The sequence below is a fragment of the Acomys russatus genome, chromosome 7 (genome assembly GCF_903995435.1).
Source record: "Acomys russatus chromosome 7, mAcoRus1.1, whole genome shotgun sequence".
Classification (NCBI taxonomy): domain Eukaryota; kingdom Metazoa; phylum Chordata; class Mammalia; order Rodentia; family Muridae; genus Acomys; species Acomys russatus.
Window position 1 is genome coordinate 30,351,100 of NC_067143.1, and position 18,845 is coordinate 30,369,944.

An 18,845-nucleotide genomic window follows, 5' to 3' on the forward strand; every position below is an offset into this window, starting at 1 on the left:
ACGCACACACCTGCAAAGGCCTGGAACACTAAATGGCTTCCCCAATGATGGCACCAACACAAGGTCTTCAAACTGTCCCTAAATCCAAGCTGATGCCAGTGCCATACCCATCAACCTCCAGAACTCTGAGCTAAATAAACCTGTCTTCCTTATTGAAATAAAAAAGAAGTGTCTTGAGTATATTTCAGTACAGTAACAAAAAGACAAATTAATTTATTCCAGATTTGGAAGTTATAAAGGATGTAAAAATAATGGCTCAAACTATGTTCCATGAAATGAACGTAAATCATTTAAGTGAATGAAAAGAAAAAAACTTCTCAATATGGGGGTGGGGGAACTCAAAGGAAAAGTTTAGACCTGAGATACAAGGCTCTTTGTGGGAGCTCAAGAGCAGAGGGAAAATGGCAAAGGACTGAATGTGTGAACTTGCCAATAGCTGAATAAGGAATTGTCTCATCTGAATGGTACAGAAAAAATAAAGAAAAAAGTCAGAGCCCCAGGCGCTTGTGGAACAATGCTAAGACTTTTAAACAGAAGCAGGGCATGGTGGGCACATGCCTTTAATCCTAGCAGAGGCAGGCAGACAGATCTGAGTTCAAGGCCAGCCTGGTCTACAAAGTGAGTTCCAGGACATCCAGGGCTATACAGAGAAAACCTGTCTCAAAAACCCAAAACCAACCAAACAAACAGACAAACAGAAAAGAATTTTAAACATAATTATTGGAGTCTTAAGAAGAGCAAGAGAAAGAAAATGATGCATTTAAACAAATAATGACCAAATTCTTCCGAAATTTGCTGCAGGACACAAATTTATAGATTATAGGAAATTCAGTGTAGCTCAGTCAATATAAAAATTGTGTGTGTGTGTGTGTGTGTGTGTGTGTGTGTGTGTGTGTGTATGATCAGGTCAGACATGTTTTAATAAATCTTCTGGAAAACTAAAAGTATTTATAAAACTTCCAAAATCATGTTTAAAAATAAATAAATCTAAGTGTTGACTATAGGATGCTTTACAGATATAATTAAAGTCTCAAGTCAGTTTCACTGAAAAACAAAAATAAGCTCAGCGTGGTAGCTCAGTCAGTAGTGCCTATGACTTGAAGGCACAAGGGCCTGAGTTCATCTCCAGAACCCATGAGCAAAAGTTCAGTGTGGTGACATGCTTTCAATTCCAGCAATAGAGAAATGGAGGCCAGCAGATGCCCAGGCAGCGCTGGTCGGCCAGCCTAGACAAGTCAGCGGGTTCCAGGCCAGTGAGACCTTGTCTCAAAAACACAAGGTATGGAGTGACATCCAAGACTGACTCCTGACCTCCATAACCATGTACACATATGTACACGTGCATACACATGAGCACTCACACTACGTAAGCCAGAAAACGTATAAGTAGAAATAATAAAATGACCTCTTTCAGGTGGGTCTGAGGTCAGAAGCAGGAAAGTCGAGTCTAAGCCGGAGGATGGACACACTACTTTGGCTTAAAGATGGAAGGGGACACTTGGCTGGCAGTGGACATGGATTCTAGGCCATGTGACAAGAAGCATGAAAAAAGGAGACCCCATCTTACAACCTCAAAGTGCCAGACTCTGCCCATCTTCCCACAGGGCTTCCAGAGAATTTTCTGAGTGGGGACACCCACCCATGTCTTGCCCAACTTCAGAACAACAGAAACACAGAGCCAATGGTCAGAAAACCTAAGTGTCCAACGTGTTACAGAAATAGAACATGAGTCAACAGCACACAGCTTTCCCAGGCAGTGAGGGCAGTGTGTCTACTTCTTCCCGAGGCCGCACAGGATTGCATTACTTGTTATTATTCTGAGGCAGCAAAGTATAGTCTAGCACATCCCTGTCTTTAAAAATGCACCTGCCCTTATTTCTGGTTATTTTCAAATAACCCAGCAAATAACTTAGGCACTTGCCAGAATGTTTGTGCACTACTCTTTCCCCCAGAGAGAGATATCAGAACAGGAATGACTTTACTAAAGGAAAACACGTTTTATATCTTAAAAGCTACTGTCTCTAGCACTCGGGAGGCAGAGGTAGGCGGATCGCTGTGAGTTTGAGGCCAGCCTGGTCTACAAAGTGAGTCCAGGACGGCCAAGGCTACACAGAGAAACCCTGTCTCGAAAAACCAAAAACCAAAAAAAAAAAAAAAAAAAAGCTACTGTCTCACTCATCTCTAAAAGTAAATTGGTTCACACTCCCAGACATTCGATTCTTCACGCGCCACATTGCCTATGAATGGCTTAAGGTTTCGTTTACGTGACTACCTAGTCAAAGTTGCTCCTCCATTGGTCTGCGCATACTTGGGCTAACTCAAGATCTGATTGTTTGCTGCTTCCATTTTGACAAGATGTTCTCGATTTATCATTTCTAAATAATGCAAATACTTATGATCTTGATCTATCTTTTCTAAATAATACAAATACTCTCCTCAGATCTCCATTCTCATTTTCCATGTTTTTATTTTCAAAGTTTTTTAAATATTTGTTTTTATTTTAAATATTTGTATGAGGGGGTGGTATGCACATGCGTTCAGGTTCCCACAGAAGCCAGAGGAGGCCACAGATTCCCTTGAGCAGGAGGAATCATGGGCAGCTGTGAGCCATCTGATTGGGTGTTGGAAGTGTCCTCTGCAAGAGCAGTCTTTGTCCTTAATCACACAGCCTTCTCTGAACCTCACATTTTAAAATATCTTTGTCATGGGGAGGCAGAGGCAGGCGAATTGCTGCGAGTTCGAGGCCAGCCTGGTCTACAAAGTGAGTCTAGGACAACCAGGGCCACACAGAGAAACCCTGTCTCAACATAGCAGATATTAGCAGGTCCAAGCTCTAACTTTCACAGGTTGAAACAGCAAGGGACAGAAGAGGAAGCTGACCACCCATGGGCACAGAGATGGAGCAGAGTACGAATTCAATCAAATCCTCTAAATCCAAGATCAGCGCCCCTGGCCTACATAAGCCAGATAAGCCGGGAGGATGGTGTGGTTGGGGGAAAACTTGGTGGCATTAAGGAAGCACCTGATGTTGAAGGCACGTGGTGTACTCCAAAGTAAACACAGGAGACAAGGCAGACAAGGCCAGGTATTATAAAAGACAATGAATCCCACCCAACCTGGTGAACTCACTCTTTATCCTACAAGCGGAGTCTTGATCTGGATTCCAGTTCAAATTCTGGCTGTGCCTCATAGCTCTACCACCTGGTCCCAGTTAATTAACCCTGATGTGCTTCCGTTGGCTCTATAAGATGGGTTGACAGTGACATTCTCATCATCACAGAGCTGTGAGGATAAGATAATAAATGGGCAAAGACATACAAAGTGCTCAGAACAGACTGTCGGTGTCGAGCACTCTCTCAGCATCAAAAATGGTTTTGCGCTGGTCAAAATCCTACAGCTGTAAAGGTCATAGGCCTTGCTGGGAAGGAAACTCCAGTTGTTTCGCTAAGTGTATATGATGTACATATCAAACAGTTCTCTAAATATTTACGTTTACACTGCTGTCAGCTTTGGTCAGAGAAGTTTCTTTGGGCAGCAGTTATTGCAGAGGCTTATAACTAATGAAAGAGGTGAAAACAAATGACCGCTGAACGCTCAGCCTTAAGGGACAGGTGTATCACCCCCCTTCAAGGCCCAGGAGGCATAGCACAATAGAGGGCAGACAGACTGTCCAAGCTGGAGAAAGCTAGTGTTATGTTGCAGAATGCTTTCTTCAGAACATGGCAAGGCTGTTGCACTCACGACATCACAGCAGCTGTAATTACTTGAGCAAGACTGAATGAGACTGGATCCATCAACATGTAGTCACAGAGGAAGTGAAAGTAGAGGGAGGGCTGCTTGGTAAGAGGAAAGGATCCACAGGAATTGGAGGGAGATAGTTAGAGGGTCATGGTGGGGTGAATTTAGTCACACTATATCATACCTACGTATAAAACTCACAGTGAAACCCACTATCTATAATTACATATGCTAACAATTTTTTTAATTTATTGCAAGAGTCTCTAGGTAAAGTCATCCTGGAAATAGGAAGAAAGGTGGAAATACTATTTACTATGTAGCAGGGATGAGCAGGAAGAGAAGAAAAGGAAAGGAGGGACAGAAAGACTGGGTCTCCCAAGGGGTTCTGAACCCATCCCACTGTGATCTAGAACATCTCTCCTTATGCACGCTATATGTTTTTATTGGAGTCTCTGAGGTGAGGCTAACACAAATCATTTGTTGTCCCTAGTGATTCTGCGTTCCATTTCCTCTACAGAATACTTCCCAGAAGGCTCAGAGGACATTGATAAAGGTGGAAGTAGAGAAAAAGAAAAAAAGAATGAATCCTACTCTGAATCTCCAAGTTCAGCCCCTGCCTGCCACTGCCATGACTCGAATGTGCAGTGAACACAGGGCTTTGACCATCTCCTGACCAGCTGAGTCACCACCAAAAGTCAAGGGCAACAACAGAAGACCCTGGTTAGTGACGGCCGAGGCTGTCTGCTCTCGTTATCTGAGCCTTTGGCTTCTGGGTAAGGTGTCTGTGCCGCCACTCTATGGAGACATCAAAATCGCAATTAGCAGCCCACATAAAGGAAGTAGGGAGTCCTCCATGTGGCTCATAAACGTGGGGAGTTTATGCCTGAGAACAAAGGCTGACAGGATTTTACAGCCTGGAGGCTCTCCATGCAGTCTTTGAAGCAGGTCATAGGCGCTTCCCTGGGAATTTTTTATTTTTACACTGAGTTGATCATATCTCTGATTATCTGGCATAGACTTTTGACTAGAAATTACCAGAGAGGGTCGAGTGCTTGACTTGTCTTGTATGTTTAAGCCAGGCCAGTCACTAAGAAGAGTGGTCAGCCCAGAGCCACTGCCAAGTTCGCCTCAGCCTTCTGCTGGTTTCTCCCACATCCTTGGTGCCTGTGTCTGCTCCCCCAGCCTTCTGATTTTCTATGCCAAACTAAGCAGTTTCTCTGGGTAGTGAACAATAGGATATGGTGGGAAAGCATGGTAGAGTGGTGAGAAGAAGCTGAGTCCCCAGGGCAGGCCATGAAGGAAAATTTAGACTATGTGGGAATTTTTAGGACAAGAAACTCACCAATAACTAATGATTAGCCATGGGATGGAAGGCCCAAGCTCTCTACACCCTCCATCATGGTGGTCTGGGCCTGCCTTCAGGATCCATGTTGTTAGACAGAAGATCTATTAGTTTCCTAGGACCACCATAACAATAGACCTAATCAACACAAACTGGGCAGTGACTTTAAACAACAGAAATTTACTTTCCTGTGATTTGCTACAAGTCAAAATCAATGTGTCAGCAAAGCCACTTCTCTCTGAAGACAGGAGGAAACAATCCTGTCTTGCTTCTTGCCACAATGCCTTGGCTTGTAGCTGCATCACTCCAGTCTCTGCATTGTCGCCACGTGGCTTATTTGTTAAACCACCCCGCCTTTGTCTTGCTCAAGATAGCAAAACCCTGATAGCCTGCCCACATGTGGTACTCTCTCTTGCTCCCCTCACCCTTTACCCTTGTTTCCTTCCTTTCATATAGTAGAAACTGACCTTCAACATTCAACCTGACCTTCTTCTTCTTGATCTCTGATGACCCAGATCTGTCTCTGAAACTCATTCGGGCATTGATCATTTAGCAGATCCATGATATAAGCTTGTCTCAGGATACAAGCTGTGAAAAACTATGTACAACAGCCCCCAGTGTTGATGGTTTACCATGGACTAGTTCCTCAAATCCACACAACAACCAGGAGAGGTAATAACTATAGTTGTCCCATTGTACAGATGAGGGGGAAAAAGGAGCCTCCAAGAGTTAGATACCAGCCCCAGAGACACACATCTACAGAGTAATAGCACTGGACTCCATCTTGAGGCTGTGACAGTGCAGCCAGAGCTCCTGAAGCATGCCAGTTTCCCAAGAAAGTGGGACACACAGTCATTGTACACATTGGAGAGGGTACATAAACATGATCTCAACACTGAACCCTGGAGCTCTGGTTTGAATGAATGTGTCCCTCCAAAATTCGTGTGTGAGGACTTATCCCACAGGAAAATGGTTCTGTAGTGAGAAGAGATTACTTGTTGCCCTCATTGTTTTTCTCAAAAGCTTAAGAGAAGCCCTTAATCCTTCCCTCTCTCCCTCCATGTAAGACACAGAACTTGCTATTTCTGCCACATGAGAGAGAATGACACAGCCTCATGTTGGAAGCATAGATTCTCTCACCAGACCCTAATCTGATAGCTTTGTGATCTTGGGCTTCTTGTCCTCCAGAACGATGTGAAATTACTTTCTATTGCTTACAAACTACTCAGACTCAGATGTTTTGTTATAGCAGCACAAATACAGTAAGGCACCTGGTAAGATACCTTCTTGTGGCTCCCTTTCATCTTTCTGGGTACACAATGGAGAAGGTATGTGCTTGGTGATGTTGGGGAGCAATTTAGAACTTCCCTGACATTTTTAGACTTCTAAATGCCCTACCGTTTTTAAAGGTAATGTTAGCCTCAAGCTCATGAAATTTAATAGCCCCAGGGGTCGGGGATGGATCTGATCACCCTTTCTTTTCTTTATTTACTTTAAATTTATGGTAGTAATTAAGGCTAGGTGGCTCATTTTGCAGTACATTTAGTTAAGCATAAGATGTGAATCTGCTTTTTTTGTAATTCTTTTTGTATTTGTTTATTTATATTTTTATTTTTACATATATTTATATTATTAAACATATATATATAATAGATTACCTATGGTAAGAAGAGTGAATGTGCTTCTTAATGACTGAGAAAGTAATAGTGAATATTTTCCCATACAGGAAAAATCAAGAAAGCAGTACTCAGCAGAATCTGAAGTGGAAACAGTGTCCTGTCACTTAGAATACTTACATGATTTTTGCAACTTGCAAGGGGAAGAAATCCACCACAAGTTTTAGAAAACATCAACCACCACATTTCCCTCCAAAGATCCCACAAAGCTTACAGATTAGCTCATACAGAGCAATCTCCCTTGCCACCCATCCAGCTGAGAACAAGAGATGGATAAAAATTGCTGTAAAGCAAAAAGAAGTATTCTTCCTTCCTAGGACGTGCTGCACTTTTAGATCTGACTTGCATAAGAACGGTTCCTCTGCTGCCTGAAAATCCTTGCTCTCTAAAACCAGAGTCCATCAGAGTCTCGCTGTTGGGAATTGTATCCATGAGAATAAAGCATCTCACTCTTGCTTGAAGTTTCTTTGACACGTGAGCACAGCCTGGTTTCTAGCCCCAATGTGCAGCTTCAGACAAGGCTTTTCTGGTGAAGAAGACTGTGTTCACCTTAACTTGGTCCTTTCCAAGGAAACGAGAGCCTTGATTCAATCCACTCAGCACTGCCTTGTTTCCATTTTCCCAAAGTTCTGCCCTTCCCCAAAATCCTACCCTACTTCTGTCTTTCCTGTGTTTGTATTGGCGGGAATGCCCCTGCACTTCGAGCATGCAGTCTCTAGCGTAGAAATGGGCCAATAAATGCAACTTTATTGGGACATAGATCTGTCCCTAGTGATCTTGTACTGACTGAATCAAAGCTGTTTTTATTTAACTTTCATTAGTCAATGTGTGATATTTTTAATGATTGTTTATCCCTTGGAATAAACAAGCAAATTCTCCAGTTATGTCAGAGACATCAAGCTGTGACTTAACACTGCCACGGAAGCCACCTGGTCATTGGAATCCGTTCTCCTGCACTGCCACTAATGTCACGCCTCGTCTGTTTGGGTGTTCGTAGCTCTGTTTAGCTTCAACGAGGCCCTGATCTGTGTTGTAAGGAATCACAGGGGCTTGAATCACCCCAGGTGTCTTTGCTGCTTGTGTTCCATGTCATTTTGGGGCTGCGTGCCAGTGACAAGGCAGCGCCTGTGGTCCAGGCCACAGCTCTCGTTTGAGTCTGCTTGATAAGAATCCTGTGGATGAAAAGGGACCACACCCTCTCTCCAGTCGCGAGGAAGGAGGGTCTTTTAGTTTGATCACAGGACTCTGCAAGACAGAAGGATGACAAGTCTGAACTCACTCCCCCGCAGAGCCATCTGTTCTCTTGCCTCTGTCCCTGGCAAGCATCTCCTCTCTGCGCACTCCAGGCCTTGCTGCGCTGCTGACCTAAGGCTCACACGCAACTGTGCAATAAGCTCTGCTACAGCCTTTGTGAGGCTCAGGTCTCAGTTCCCGGGACCAAAACTGTAGTCGGTGGTGCTCCCTTTCTTGATCAAATGCCCACGCAATACAAATACCAAGAGCTGCGCCTCCCTCGGGCAGGTCTGTGGATCAGGAACTGATGAAAGAAGAAGGGCATTCTGGATCCATTTCGATGTCTATTTTAATAACAGAGGACAAGACAGAGCCAAGTTTTATGCACATCTTGTTTCCCTAATGCAGATCTTAACAGCTGTCTGAAGTTTTCATCCTTTGGGAGAAAACATCAATAGATGAGGGTGTGGCTCAGTCCACCATGAACTGAGTGGATTGGATTGGATTGCTGACATGACTCTCAGCACATACCAACAGGAGAGGGGGTGATCAGAGAATCAGTACAAGACATTCCCCGTCAGAAAAACAACTTTAAGCCACTGTCTTGGTGTGAGTCAGTTCTGGTTATAATTATATAATTATAATTACATAATTATACCATTATTAAGTCATGTTGTACATATGAAAGGTTGTCTTCCAAGGAAGAACAAGCAGATGATGGGAAGGCATCATCACCAGGGATTCCCCACATCCATTCAGGAAGGAGTCATTACCAGACATCCCCACATCCACTCAGGAAGGCGGCATCACCAGGGATCCCCGCATCCACTCAAGAGAGTGTCATCATCAGACACCACCACATCTACTCAGGAAGGTGACATCACCAGACACCCCCACATCCACTCAGGAAGGTGACATCACCAGGCAGTCCTGCATCTTTCCAGCTCTGTGACTGAAGCAATCCCTCTCCGAGCCTCAGTCTCCTTATCTGAAAACACTAGGTAGCACTACCTTGCCCAGAGTTGAACTTAAATATGATGGTATAATTTTCCTCTTTTTAAACTCTGAACACATCACAGATGGAGAGACCTCAGAGAGCCTCAGTTCATGTTAAAAACTAAATAGTTCAAACAAGACTCCTCTCAAGTTTTTCTCATCTTTAGCCTAACCTTGGTAAGTTGTCCCCAGAGAAAATGCCATAAGAGCAGATTTCTCCTGAATAAAATCTTTAATATAAATATGCTATGTCTGAATGGTGTAATTCGTAATATTAATTTTTTTGAGATAAAGAACATGGGAATCTTGAGCTGGAAAGATTTCCCAGTGGCTAAGAGTATTTGTTGATCTTGCAGAGGACCAGATTCAATTCCTAGCAACCACACGGTGGCTCACAACCATCCATAACTCCAGTTCCAGCGGATCCAATGCCCTCTTCTGACCTCTGTGAGCACTGCACACGTGTGGTACACATATATTCATGCAGGCAAAGCAGCCATACACATACAATAATTACATATATTTTTTTTAGTGGGACCGGAGAGTTAAGAGTGCTTGTTACTCTTGCAGAGGACCAAAGTTCAGTTCCCAGCACCCATATAAGTCAGCTCACAGCACTTGAAACCCCAGCTTCAGAGGATGTCCTCTTCTGGCCTCTGCATGCACAGCACACATGCATATGTACACACAGATATGAATACAGATGCAACACACACACATACAGAGAGAGAGAGAGAGAGAGAGAGAGAGAGAGAGAGAGAGAGAGAGAGAGAGAGAGATTTTTTAAAGCAGTGATTAAAGATTTAACATGCAAGTGAGTGCTTTACCCTACTCTGTGTGAAGGACTTTAATGATGCCTCCACACCCACTGTATCTTCTCATCCAACTCTTCCCCAGTGACCACTGGACTTCTAGCACCAACCTGCATTGATTCACCTGAAAGATTCCCTGCAAACTCTGCCTGCTGACTCACTGCCAGGACACAGGTATCAGGTGGAAGCAGAACAGCTCCATTGTGCTCTCAACAGGTTCTCAGCATCACTCCAACGGGAGTAGGCTTCAGCTGGCCACAGGGATAACCAACTTCACAATCCTGCTTTGCTGGTTAATAGCATTGGACCACAGAGTGTCCATATACTTGGTCAAATGGTCTGGCTATGTCTTGGGGAAGAAAGTTTGAGTGAGACTATCCTGCGATCAGTAGGCTGAGTAGAACAGATGGCCTCATTCAATCCAATCTAATGCAGGCTGGAGTAGAACAGATGAAAAAGAAGTTCCCACCACCAATCCCTGCCTCTCTCATAGGTGATCAGCTCTCTCCTTGTTTAGACTGAAAGTAGAACATGGGCTCTCCTAGGCCTCCAGGTAATTGAATACAATGTTCAACCTCCAAAATCATGTGAACAAACCCCTTACAATGAATGGATACATATGTACATACAATATAACATAGGGACTGTGGTGAATTTAATAAAAATGATCCCCATAGGTCTACAGGAGCAGCACTATTAGGAGATGTGGCCTTGTTGGAGGAAGTGTAGCTTTGTTGGAAGAGGTGTGGCCTTGTTGGAGGAGGTGTGGTTTTGTTGGAAGAGGTGTGGCTTTGTTGGAGGAGGCACATCGCTAGGGAGTGAGTGGGCTTTGTAGTCATTGAAGTTCAAGCCTGTTCATTTCTGGCTGCCTGCTGATCCAGATGGAGAACTCTCAGCTCCTTCCCCAGCACCCTATCTGCCTGCACACTGCCACGCTTCCCACCATGACGATAATGAACTAAGCCTCTGTAACTGTATGCCCCAACTAAATGTTCTCCATTATAAGAATTGCCATGGTCATAGTGTCTTTTCACAACAATAACATTCTAACTAAGATAGGTACACACACTATACATATAAAATGTAAGTATATATCTATATTTGCAGAGATATATCTCATACATAGCTATTTCCCATTGTTCTGTCACTCCACGGAACCCAGACTAACACCTGCAGCTTCTTCCTTTGTATTTCCCAGTGTTTCTTTACCACCCAAACAAACTACTTGCACTTGAACCTTTAGCTCAAGATCTGCTTCTGAGGGGCCCAGCCTGACCACCTATATTTGCAGCCATCTCTCCCTTGCTGTCCTTCCACACCACCTTCCTGTAGAGTACAAGATGGCTGTAAGAAATTTAGACAACACTAGATAAAAATAGGTGCCCTGGGTGGAAGGCACGCAAGCATGTTTTTTTTTAATTCTTGTTAATAGGTAAAAGGAAAGGTAAGAAAGGAGAGAGAGAGAGAGAGAGAGAGAGAGAGAGAGAGAGAGAGAGAGAGAGAGAAATTCTCCCCATCTTAAACAGTGTGACAATAATCACTGTCTTACAACCATAGGGGATCAATAGCCCCTTGGTTCCTGAAGCTCTAGCCAGTCCTGCAGAGCCCAGTCTAATTATTTCCTCTAAGGCATTGTGTCTACAACATTTTAACTCTCCTTTCCCCTACTCAGACAAGTACGGCATTTTGGCCCAACCACATCAAGAGAGGTTTCTGGCCAAGAGGAGAAAACCATGTGTGTGTGTGTGTGTGTGTGTGTGTGTGTGTGTGTGTGTTTACTTGGGTGTTCCAAAAGCCCAAGGTTTGCTAGAAAGAGATTCTAAGTATGAACTGAGTATCTTAAAGGATGGACAGGAAAAGGTAGACCTCCCTCAGAGTATATAAGAGATTCCCTGTGCTAGGGAAGAAGAGCACAGAAGCAAGGTTTGGAGCCAGCACATTTTCTACAACACATATCAGGGGACATCAGGACCAAAAGGACCTCGATGGAAGGGATAGCTCGGTTCTCGGTGGTAATCTCTAAGGACTTTCCCAACACTCTTCTAAGATGTTAAGGAAGTCGGGGTGGTAGGTCTAAGCTCCTTTAAAAGCATAAGACTACAAAATCATCCACAGCCCAACATCAACTTCTCCAATATTGTGGCAATTTCTCATGAACCAAGAACATTCAGTTTTCGTTCTTTCAATAAATATAAATTCTTAGGTACTGGAGATCTGGCTAAAAAAGAGTTCCCCATCTAATTAGAACAATGGCTCATAGCCAACTTGTAGGCTCACAGATTGAGTCCCAATGTCAGAAGCTTCCCAAACATCAAATGAGATTATTCAGACCAAAGAAGGAGTTCTAGGATACATTTACGGGTGAGAAAAGAAGACTCTGAAGTCAAACATCTTACCAGTAATCCCGCAGTAACAACAGGTTGGCATTCAATCCACATCTGACTGGGTATGGTGCATGAGTGGCTCTCCCATTTGCTCACCATCCTCCAAGCCCACAAAGAGCAAGCGCAGCAGAAATCTGAGAATGACTCTGTACTTTAATCCCCACGGAAGCTCACCAAGAAACATTAGTTATGTCTTACCATTCAGTACGAATGCTCTCCAGAGCCAATTGCTTCATCTGCTAGAGTTCTAAGTGGCTTCCATGAAAACCAATCCTATTTATCACACTTTAAGGAGAAACACTAATCTCCTATAGGCACACATTAATTATATCATTAGAAACAAGCTAAAGTTAATTAAAATGCCTTCCTAGTTTAAAGGAGGAGAGAGAGAGAGAGAGAGAGAGAGAGAGAGAGAGAGAGAGAGAGAGAGAGAGAGAGAGGAGAGAAATGAGCCAGAAACCAAAGAAAACTCAACTCTGCATTCCAGGATGAGAAAGTTATATCCTTGTCTACAAGCTGCCTCTTTTCTGGGAAGCAGAAAATTTGAGAGGTCAACACCGAGACCTTTCCAGCAGCACAGTAAGCCTCTCTGGCCACTGCCTGTGGTTTATCTCTCTTTAAGAAAAGGCCCCTAGGTACTAGGAAGACGTGCATATCAATTATTAAGAAAGCTTACATCAAGAAGAAAGGAAAATTGCATGTCATTTTTCTGGCATTCAATTTTTTTCATTATTTATAGCTAGCATTCGTCTGTTTAGAGAAGATTAAGCCTATGCTTTAACACACCCATACAAACAAGCAGCTCACAGTGGCCCGTGCCTGGAGTCCCAGCACTTGGGAAGTAGAGACAGGAGGATCAAGAGCTCAGAATCAACCTCAATTGCATAGCTACTTCAAAGACCAGTGTAGGATATATGAGGGCTTTCCCAAGAAAAGTTGGTCAACAGGTCAACTGAAGAACCAAACAGATTGATGATAGATAGATAGACAGATAGATAGATAGATTGATAGATAGACTGATAGATAGATACATAGATACATAGATAAATGCATAGATAGATACATAGATACATAGATAATAGATAAAAATATAAATAAAAATTCTTTTTCAAAGCCAGACAGTGTGCACTCACCACTAACATCCATATTTAAAAAAATTTTCTGCTTTAAGTATACCAAGAAAAATCATGTTGAAGCATGCTGCAGTCCCAAAACACAGCAGTCCTGAAGTTTACCTTTCAGTTTCCTAAAATAAAGAAAATATCAGCTAAACACGTGCTTTGTCTTTCTCAGGAGGTCCTGTGAGTGTGTGAGCATCAGTCAACTCCTTCAAAGTAAAGCGTGTTTGGTCTCCTACAGTCTCCCAGAAGCACTATTGGAGTAAACTACGTTTTCTCCATTACAAAGAAGATGCATAACTCTGACACTCTAAAGATAGCTCAACTTTCTCTCTTCCCCAAGAATGTAATAGAAGAAGTGTTTAACCAATTATCCTTCCTCACATGACCAGAATGTTGTGCTTTATGGGACAAAATAATCTCTTTCCTGTAATAGAAAACAGAATTCACTGATTTCCACCATCATTTGCTCCAGTTGTCCCCAAACCTTGGTATGTGTTACAGTCAGTTGGAAATCGAGGATCTTCTCTAATAGGGACCCAGGTGTCTGGTTTTGAATACACCTTCCCCAAGCGACTCTGATGGACAGCTCCTGTTAAAGCCTTTCATCTGGGTTTATAAATGTATACAACCTAGGACTGGGCTAATCCTGATTTTTTTTTAAAGGACCTTATATTGGGCTGGAGAGTTAGCAAGCAGTTAAAAACACTCGGTCCTGCCAAAGACCTAGGTTTGACATCTAACACCCATATGACAGCTCACAACCATCTGTAACTCTAGTCTCAGAAGTTCTGATGCCCTCTTTTGACCTCTACAGGCACAAGACACACATGTGGTACACAGACATACATGCATATAAAGTAATAAAGTCAATTAATCTAAAAAGAATGAACCTCACTGTCTTCTATACTGGAACCATTAAGTGATTATGCATGACAAAGAACTTGGGTTTTAATTCACACTCGGGTGGGCCCCTGGATCATTCATTTCCTGTCTTGGATGTATTACTGCCTGTGGACTTCAGTTTAATAGAAATTGGGGGTTATACCAATCTAGGGGGTCAAAGAGATGGCTCAGCAAGAGAAAAGAATGCTTCCTACAAGCCTGGCTCCCACAAATTGTTCTCTGACCTCCACAGATACACACCATGGCATGTTGTATGCACACACACACTTTTGCACGTTGTGTGCACACACACATGTGCACGAGTTATAATAATATGAGACACTGGCATTCATTGCATGATGCCTCTCCTCTTTCCCCTTCCTTTTGTTTTCCTCTCTGGTAAATTTGTCATGAGATTTTTATCAACTCTCAAAATCTTGGCCGCAGTTTGTTTCTCTGATACCAACACCACCACCCACCTTACCATCCCTATATTTGTTCAGCATCTCATTACTTAAATATTAGGCTTGGAAGGAGATGAGAAAAATAGCACTTTAAGAGCAAGCAACATAATTTCTATCAAAAAGTCATTCTGTTTTCCCTGGAGAAGATCTTGGAATGTCACTTGGAGCAACAGACACCTGAGAACACACATTAGCAAAAACAACAACACCAAGTAAAAGAGCCAAAGAAACTGTTCTGCGTTTGAAGTGGGCTGGACACGCTAGGCATAACAGACGAGGAAGGGGGAAGCAGGACAGCCATATCGTAAGCAAGCAACAGCAAAAAGATTCTTGCAGCAGGGATGGTAGAAGCAGGGAATGACCAGAAGCAAGAAGTCAGAATTAAAGGGGACTTTTGAGACCACATGTGAAGTATGAGAAATCTCATGTCTTACACACTGTGTCAAATGAACTGAAACAGACATACTCACAGAGCTCCAAGGTCCCACTAACATCTAGCCTGCAGTGTGTTCCTGCAAAAGCCACCTGACATTTCTGCATTGTTCTGTATAATATGCCTCTGTTTGTGAATGCTGAAGGACCCTTGCATGGGCATTATGGGAACCTATGTGCTTTAAGACTATTGGTCTTTCAAACATAAATATTTGAGGATGACGCTTTCATCTATAAATCCCTATCTTAGCTACTTCTCTCACTGCTGTGACCAAAATGCCTGCCAAAAATAATTCAAGGAGAGAAAGATTGCTTTGGGCTCTTGGCTTTGAAGGTACCATCCATCACCATAAGGATGGCATGGTAACAGGGACATGAGGCAGCTGGTTCCTTTGCATCTATGGTCAGGAAGCAGAGATGAGTGCTGTTGCTCAACTCCTTCATTCAGGCCAGACACACCCCACCCCACCCCCCCCCACCCCACCCCCGCCATGCCCTTGACATGGTGCTACCCACATTTGTAGGCATTTTCATCTTGGTGAGCCAGTCTAGAAGCTGCCTCATGGACATGTCCAGAGGTTTGTCTTCTGGGCAGCTCTGGATTCTGTCAAGTTGGCAATATAACTATTATCACATTCTCTTAGCAAAAACAAAATACGTCAAAATGTGACCCAAGTCCAGAAAACAATGCCCAAAAATGTAACCCTTTGAAAAACAAATAAATCTGTAGCACTAGTAAGCAAGCATGCACTCTGCCAAGCAATAAGCTAAGTGCTTTACTTAAACTCTCTCATTCCATCGTCACCAAAGGCCTGAGAGCTGGCTGGTATTCTGACTGTCATTCTGATAATTTAAATGATGCCCACAGGATTTAATTATTTTGTCATGGTCTTCACCATGGTGTGTGACCAAGCCAGCCTTCAAAGCAGGGCCTGTCTGTCCTCTTCATCAGGCTCTCCCGGCACATGGACTGGGACTAGATTGAAAGGACACCCCCACACTGCCATCAGCTCCTGGAAATTCCAGGTCTCCCTGAAGAAGAGCACACAATAGACTTTGGGCGATACCAGCCAACAATCAGGAAAAAACACTAGGCCCTAGCTGGAACAGCTCAGATTTGGCAACAACAGCTCCATACCAGAATCCTTCCAAAACTAGAGTTTCTCATGCCTCGGTGCAGACCTACTAAAGGGAAGTCTTTGGGAACGGGGTGCAAATAGTCAGTGGGGGTGTCTGGTGTATGTACTTGCTAGTGTAAGCATGCACATGTGCATGTAGGGGTTTGCTTATGCACATGTATGTGGAGACAAACAGGTTGAAGTTGGATGTCTTTTCTTGATCACTGTCTTTCATTTTTGAGATAGACTTTCAGCAAGCCCGAAGCTTCCACCTGTCTCCACCCCCATCCTAGTGCTGGGTTTACATGCACAGTGCCACCCTGGCTTTTTATGTGGGTATTGGGACCTCAACTTGAGTCCTCATGTTCAGCAGCAAGCACTTTACCAGCTGAGTCCTCATCCCCAAACATCTACAGATAATGCCTCCAGTTGCAGATGAAGGCATTAAGAAAGTGTGATTCTCCACCATCCCACACTGCAAACCCTGCCGCCTTAGAGCTTGCAGCACTTCCAGATTCCATCACAATAATAGCTCTATTTTAAGAGAACTTGGGGGAAGTGTGGAGAATCTCAGAGTTAGCATATGTTCAACTGAGACAGAAGGGAATTCTGCGCAGTGCCCGTGGCCATAAGAAAGCAGAGTCCTATCACTCCAGATGTCACCTCTCAGCAAGGCTACAATTAATGAGGGACCTGGCCTATTATGCTTCACACAAAGTGATGTGCAGTCACTGAAGCATGGCAAAAAAAAAAAAAAAAAAAAACTTGGTAGGGAAAGTACATGCACACCTTTGGCGGAAGGAGATGTTCTGAGGCACAAACATATCTGGTACATGCCCCCCAAAGCCAATTCACAAGAAACCCAGTGTGGAAAGAGATGTCTAGCAGCTCTCTCCTCCATGTTATTGTAGAAGAGCAAGGAGAATGGACAGTAAGGAACTGTTCCTCAGACCACAAGCAGGTGACAGACACCCAAGGCATGAGCTAGTGCCTGCTAAGAGCTAGCTCCAACCAAAAGTGTGTGAGAACTTGACCACAGGACATCCACAAACCAGCATATAGAAGAGACAGGCACCCAGTTAAAGGCTCTTTTGAGGAGAAATCTCTGCCCTATTTCTCAAGAATTCCAGACCTTTGGAATTGAATATGTTTACATAAAATCCAAAGGGGATTCTGATTCGTTCTCTCTCTCTCTCTCTCTCTCTCTCTCTCTCTCTCTCTCTCTCTCTCTCTCTCTCTCTCACGCGCTCTCTCCCTCCCTCCCTCCCTCCCTCCCTCCTTCCCTTCCCCCTTCCCTCCCTCTCTCTCTCTATGTATCTATCTCTATCTCATGCGTGCGTGCACGTGTATGTGTGTGTGTGTGTGTGTGTGTGTGTGTCTGTGTCTGTGTCTGTGTGTCTGTGTGTATTTGTCTGTCTCTAGGCCTTGGCTAGCTGAGCGCTGCTATGTAGACTAGCCTGGCTTCGAACTCACATAAATCTACCTGCCTCTGCTACTGGGATTAACAGCAAGTGCCACCACACCCTGTGTCTGTCTGTTATTGCTCTTAAGAAAACTGTCATTGCATGTCAATGGTCAGGAAATGTTTATCAAAAGCTGGATGGATACCAGTTCAGAAATGCTTCAGGACCCCCTTGCTGCCCTGGTAGATATAGCTCAACTCTTGAAACATTTCCCCCGAGGGTCTCATGCTTAACCACTCAAGAGTCACCCAGATCATTCCTTCCAAAACACTTTCTGAGTCCCTATGGTTAGGGTAGTGCCTAGAATTTTGACTTCCTGACTTCATAGTAGACGATTCTGGACTATTGGTCTCAGGACACATTTCCAGAGCCACTGACACAGAGCCCTGAGACCAACCTCCAAATGCGAGGCAGTTGTCTCCCACCCATCAAACTGCAGAAACAGGAGGAGGAGCCAGAATCTGGAGGCCATACATATACCTACCTCCCTTTTTTCGGGGAGCCCAGGGGTCCCTGACTGGGAACTTCTGGAATCAGCTTCCTCCTGTGAATTACTTAGCATCTCCCTTCATCCTGGAAGTGCCTCAAGTATGGGCCTCACTCTGACCTGTAGGAACCTCTCATCCATACATGGAAAGTGCTTTCCTTCTGGGGAAGAGTCTGCTTTTGCTTTCCATGAGGATCAGAGACATGAGGACTCTGGGAGCTCTTCAGCTGGCACAGAATGAGAAGTCCTACTTCTTATGACCCTGACCTCAGCTCTGCATCCTTGCCACAGCATTGGAAGCAGTGTTTGCCCTTCATTGGCCCTGTGCTGCTGCTGCTTCTTTGGCTACTACTGCACATCCTTCCCCCACGCACCGCTTAGCTCTCCTTTTAGCTCCAGGGTAGTGATTCCTGTTGCTGTTGCTATGGTGTCTGCTGTCATCTGGGATCAGAAAGAGGTCCCTTACTTCTTTTTGTTGTTGTTGTTGTTCACATTTTATTATGGAAACTATCAAACACATTAGGAATAATATAATATGCTTCTGTGTATTCACCAAACAGTCCCAAAGTTATTAACTCATTCCAACCTTGTATCATTCGCACCCTGGCTGAATTCTCCAACCTCACACAGACAGCCATTGAAGCATATCTCAATATCCAGTGATTTTTAATCTATAAATAGATCAATGGGATCTATT